This window comes from Eschrichtius robustus, chromosome 17 (genome assembly GCF_028021215.1).
Source record: "Eschrichtius robustus isolate mEscRob2 chromosome 17, mEscRob2.pri, whole genome shotgun sequence".
Classification (NCBI taxonomy): Eukaryota; Metazoa; Chordata; class Mammalia; order Artiodactyla; family Eschrichtiidae; genus Eschrichtius; species Eschrichtius robustus.
This window is the reverse complement of record NC_090840.1, coordinates 77,954,444-77,960,952: the sequence shown is the minus strand read 5'-3', so window position 1 is coordinate 77,960,952 and position 6,509 is coordinate 77,954,444.

The window sequence follows — 6,509 nt, the reverse complement described above, 5'->3', positions numbered from 1 at the left end:
CAAAACACCGCAGTGCTTTGAAACACACAAAAATTGTACAGTTGCACTGAGGGATTACAGGAGATGCTCCTTCTCCATCCCTCTTGCTTGGTATACGTTCCCAAATGTGGCCTGCGATTGAAATTTGTTTTGTATGATATTCTCTGGCTGGAGAATTGTGTGGAGAAAATTGTCTCTGCTTAAAATGGTAATGTCAAAATATCACTTTTTATATCAATTGTACTGAGTGCCTTTTTGGTTGAAAAAGTTTTATAGTAATAAATAAATGGAGTCATCAATGACTTGGTTTGGTCAAATACTAGTCCACATGTTGCTGTGAAGGTATTGTTTGGATGTAATTAACATCTACAATCAATGAACTTTACGTAAAGCAGATGACCCTCCGTGATGTGGGTGGTCCTCATCCAATCAGCTGAAGGCTTTAAGAGAAAAGACTGAGGTCTCCTGAGGAAAAAGGAATTCTGCCTACAGATCACAACAGCCAAATGCTGCCTGAGTTTCCAGGCTGCGGACTCAGGACCACAATATCAACTCTTACCTGAATCTCCGGTTTGCTGGCTTGCCCCATAAATTTTGGACATGTCAGTCCCCACAATTGCATAAGACAGTTCCTTAACATCTCTCTAGACAGGTAGATAGATATAGATACCTATAAATATATCTATAGATATCATAAGTATATCATATATGTCTTACGTTCTTGGAATATACTATTGGTTCTGTTTCCCTGGAAAATCTTGCCTAATACAGCAGGTGTTAAAATCACCTTTTGATAGATAACCTTGGAAAAGTTTGATAACTTTCCCAAGGACACAAAGGGCACGTAGGGGATCTAGGTTTCAAACCCAAGTCTGTGTGACCCAACAGCCCTTACTCTTCCCACTGCTGATTGCTGCTGAGAAGGGGTAGAGGGGAGGAGCGTGGCACCTTGAAGATCAAATATTGCCTGAGTCACCCTCTCCGGAAATACTAACCCAGGAAAAAATTTTCCATGAAGCAGAAGATTAAATGAAAAGAGTCATTTTTCAGGGACAGCTGTGACTTTTACCTTTGATCTTGTACCTCAAGATTCTCGAATCGAGTTCCTCAAAGATTTGGCATGAATAAGATGCTGTAGGAGAGAAAAATCATCTAATGCTGTCTGGTTTGCTTTAGGACCTCTGCTTGTAGAGGCTCCTATAGCTGTAGCCAGCTCGTGATGGAGCATTTACTATGTGCTAGATGCTTTATCTACCTTACCTATAATCCCTACCGTAGTCCATAGTTTGGTTTTTGCTGTAACAACAGACAAACCCATGTAATGCCTGATGTTGTCCAGGCAGATCTTGTAATGATGCCATTGGCCATCTATGGCCTCCAAGCTTGTCTGCTCACCTGCCTCAGGCAAAAGAGTGACACAGGCCTTCCCTTACGTGCCAGGAGTGAGGGGTAGTCACATGACCCCACCAATGGGGTGGGGGGTGGCTGGGAAATGTAGGGAAGCATGTGAATCTTTGGTGAGCTCTAGTGGACCCTACCAGACCCTCATTTTAACGACGAGGAAGGTGAATCTCAGAGAGAATGCGTGACTTGTGCACCCCGGGTCTTAAGGCTCCTGTGTCATTTCCCGCAAGTAAAATCTACTGTAGTTACTTCAGAATGACTCAAAATGGTCTGCCTGTGCTACACTGGATGCCAACCATTCCCCCTCCCCACCAAAAGGAATCCCACTATTGCTCATACAGTACAGCAGAGCAGACACCTGCTAAGTTGGCATACTTTGCATCAATGCCACTTTTCCCTACCGAGCCTTGATGAAGGTCTGATCATGTATTAAAAAAATTATCTGTCCCGCTGTGATGGCTGTATCCCCTCCATCTGTCCCATGCTGGGTGAAATCTGCTACAGCTGCAAGTGACACCTGCTAGAGAGCCAGACGAGGTACCTTGGGGGTGTGGGGCAATTTAGCAGGTGGATGCTAAAAGCTGGCAACCACTTTGCCAAAATTTTCTTATCCTTTTATAGCCTTAAAGGAAATAAAAACAAAGAAAATGAGAGGCAAGGTGGGGGACGAAGGCTGGTACTGTATATCAGGACTTTTATTTTCAGTGCAAATATATCATTTCATATTTGCCTGGTAGAGAGGCAGGGCGACCCACCCTCCACCCTAACCCAGATTGCAACAGCATACTCTTGTGTGGGTGAAACTTGTGTTCAGGCTGCAACTGACCTGCTGTTGGGGAGGTAGTGGAAGCTCAGTGCCAGGAGCTCCATTTTTCTTCTTTTTTTTTCCAGTGAAAGGAAGAATCAAGGACCACATTCCAGATCTCTCCACCTTCCCCATTTACTTGGTTCTTCCTCTGCTGAATCACATCCTTTGAACACTAGCACTGTAGTTAACAACTCGATGTTCCTGCTCTGGAGTGAGACTGGACCCGGGGCTAAGTTCTGACCTGGCTACTTATCTGCTCTGTCACTTTGGACAAGGTATTTCATCTTTCTTTCTTTGTTTTTTTTTTTTTTCTCTTGTTGTTGTTGTTAGTTCCCTGACCAGGGATTGAATTCGTGCCCTTGGCAGTGAAACCTCGGAGCTCTAACCACTGGACAGCCAGGGAATTCCCCTGGCCTTGAGCCTTTTTTTTTTCTTTTAATTTATTTGTTTATTTTATTTATTTATTTTTGGCTGCGTTGGGTCTTTGCTGCTGCATGCGGGCTTTCTCTAGTCACAGCGACCTGGATCTACTCTTCGTTGCGGTACACGGGCTTCTCATTGCGGTGACTTCTCTTGCTGCAGAGCACGGGCTCTAGGCGTGTGGGCTTCAGTAGTTGTGGCTCGCGGGCTCTAGAGCGCAGGCTCAGTAGTTGTGGCGCATGGGCTTAGTTGCTCTGCGGCATGTGGGATCTTCCCGGACCAGTGCTCGATCCTGTGTCCCCTGCATTGGCAGGTGGATTCTTAACCACTGAGCCACCAAGGGAGCCCGGTATTTCATCTTTCTAAGCCTTAATTTCCTCATCTATAAAATGGGATAAAATATCACCTAATTCATAGCATTTTTACGAGAATTAAATGAGTCCACGCAGGCAAAGTCCCTAAGGCTTACCACAGTGTTAGATACACACTAAGCTCTTCCAAAGTGGGAGCTGCTATTACCAACAGAAGCAGTAACATTAGTAGTAGGGGTAGGAGTTTTCCTGACTTCCGGGACCATGTGAATTTTTCAGTTAGTAGGTGAGATGGTAGAAGAAAGGGGAGAGAAGTGGGCTTGGCCAAGGGCATGTCAATCTAGCTGAATAAATACTTCTTCCCGTGTTTAACACAAGGTGGAGCGATATAAAGACAATATGGGTTTTGAAGTCAGACAGACATAGGTTGGACTTGGCCGCTCTGTCATTTATGACCTTGTGATATTGGGCCTGTCACTCAGCTTCTCTGAACTCCATCTGTAAAACAGATACGTTCATGCCTTGTGGTTCTACAGTCTGGGGGTGGGTGGGGGAGGTATCACTTTTCTGACATTTAGGAGATCAAAGAAGAGAAGATGAGCTTATATGCAGGAATGAGAAAGGATTCACTTTGAAAATAACCAGTTAAATTTTCTTCATTCTGTAAGTGCTTCACCCTCATTTCATTTAAATAAAAAAAGAGAAAATTCAAATAAGCAAAAGAGAAAAAGCTACCCAGGATCCCTTAACCCAAAGACAGCCACTGCCAACATCTTGGTTTTGAGCCAAGAAAAATGTCTTGGTGGCCAGGGTGATAAGATATGAAAACAGGCCTCCCAGAGAGAAGGACTTTGGACATGGAAACAGCCACCATCTGGGGTCAATCGTGTGGCCATTGCCCTGTTGGAAGCAGAGGGCTCCAGCAGATGACAGGCCCAGCCCCCCGCTATGATTTAGTATAAGGGCAGTGTCATCAGCTGTCACCCTGTAAGAAAGTTATCTTACTGCCCACCCCAACGTGGGGGCCAAGATGGCCACAATAAAAGTTAGCTTTAAAGACCCTTTATCAAAAGGGAAGCAGGACATAAATTAAAATCTAGTGTATCCAGTACATCATTGTGTCCTCACTCTCTCCTTCCCTCCTTTTTTTCAAGTCTTAGCCCCAGTGTCAGTTCTGAGTTCCACGCAGCTCAGGGCTCACAGTTCAACGATCGAGGTAGACAAAGAGGCGGTGACATCAACGTGATGGGCAGTAAGACAGAGGGGACTCCAGGTGGCCATGGAGCCCTAAGGAGGGTGGGATGCTCCCACCTCTGCCTGGATGGTAGAGCCTCCCAGGCGCCCTCTGTACTCCCCCGCACAGCTCTCAGCCCCCTGGCACAAGTCCAGTGTCTATCTTTCCTCATGAGTATAAGCTCCAGGAGGGCATTTCTATCCCCAGTGCCTAGCCAGTGCCAGCTGGGGAGGTGCTCAGTGAGTACTGACCAGATAGATGCTGTTGAAAGAAAGCGTGAGTTGAGAGGTGTTTGTAGTGGATACCAGCTGTCTTGTTCTGTCCAGTATCCCTTCTTCCCTTTGTCTGGTCCCCATAGCATCTTTCTCAATCACCCCTTCCCCAATCCATAGCTTTTAGTGGGGCTGCTGGTCCCAAACCCTGGAGGACATAGAGGCACAGGACACAGCTTGTCCAATCAGATTCTCTTTCTCCCAGGGACAGACGTGGTTAGAGGAAGGATGTGATTGAGCCCGGAATGAGGACTGAATTCGTTCTGCTGCTGGCTCTCCCCAGCTTGGCTGCCCAGTTCTTTCCTAGAATCTCAGAGGAACCTTGGTGTCTCTCCAATAGAGCTTTCCTTTGAATTGAAGTTGAATACATTTATCTTGCTTGATAGAAAAAAGAAACTCAGATACTCTTTTTTTTTCTTTAAAAGTTTTAATTGAGATGAAATTCACAAACATAAAATCAACCACGTTAACGTGCACAATTCAAGGGCGTTCAGTGCCGTCACAGTGCTGTGCAACCATCGCCTGTATCAAGTTCAAAAGCATTTTCATTTTCCCCAAAACAAAACTCTGCATCCATTAAGCAGTCACTCCCCATGACCCCTCCCTCAGCCCCTGGCAACCACTAATCTGCTTTCTGTCTCTATGGATTTACCTATTCTGGATGTTCTGTATAAATGGAATCATACAATATGTGACCTTTGGTGTCTGGCCGCTTTCACTTAGCCTAGTGTTTTTGAGGTTCATCCACATGGTAGCATGTATCAGTACTTCATTCCTTTTAATGGCTGAATAATATTCCATTGAATATTATTGGATAGACCACATTTGTTTATCCCTTCATTCACTAATGAGCATTTGGCTTGTTTTCATCTTTTGGTTATTGTGAATAATTCTGAAAGATTCTTGAAGAATGACCATGATTTTGGCAGGTGAAGGAAACGGGGGAGGATATTTAAAGAAAAGGGAACAACTAATGCCAGAGCAGAGAAATGTTCCTACACGGCCTCTCCTCTTTGTACGTTTTCAGGCTACAGTTGAGTCTCCACACAGCAGCTACAGGGATCTTTCCAACATGTACATCAGATGGCCTCACTTTCCTGTTGAAAACACTCCATTCCACATTACATTTCCTCCTGCTCACTCTGCCGTGGCCACAGCACTGCTGTCATGTCTGTTCCTACAACACACAAGCTCAGCTCCACCTCAGGGCCTTTGCACCTGCAGGACACCGGCAGAAACGCCCTTCTCCCCGAACTTCCTAAGGCCAGCTTCTCCTCATTGTGCAAGTACCACCTCTGCAGTGAGAACTTCCCAGCCACCCCGGAATGTTCTCCCCATCCACACCCACCGCCCCAGGTCACTTGACTCTCTCATTTTCTGAAGAATGACAAACGACTTTTTTGTTCATTTGTGGCGTGTGGTTTTTGTTTGTTTGGTTTGGTTTTGATTTTTGTCTTTGGTCTCCCCCTGTTCTGTCCTCTTTTTCTTCACCAGAACAGAATCTCCAAGAGGGCCAGGGATTCATTGAATCCCCAGTGTGTAGAAGAGTGCCTGGCATATAGAAAGTGCTCAATAAATAATTGTTTAATGAACAGTTGGCTGGGTGTGACCCACTGGAGAACTGGCAAGGAATATGGTGGGGCTGGGGCAAAGAAAGAAAGCCAGAGGTCCATGGATTGTGGCAAAAACATTGACTGTGTCTAGATTTCCCAAGATGCCTCTTTATGCCAGCCTTATTCTAATTTAGCTTTAGAACTTCTCTGATTTGATTATTTCATACTACTGAGGGAATGGAATTCTTATCTATTACTTCTGTTTCAGAGTCAGCATAAAAACCCTAGAAGAGAGTTGATCCTGAGAAGTGACTTTGCAAAGGGGAGGCAGAATGAACGAACAATGGGAGAAGGCAGAGCACTTATGTTCTCTTTCAGCGCTGTGTGTCTTCCGACAAATCACCTAACCTCTCTGAAGTTCAGGTTTCTCATCAGCAAAAATGACATCTTTGAGAATAATATTCTATTATATGGATATACTGCAATTTGTTTATTATTCACCAACTGATGGACATTTGGGTTATTTCC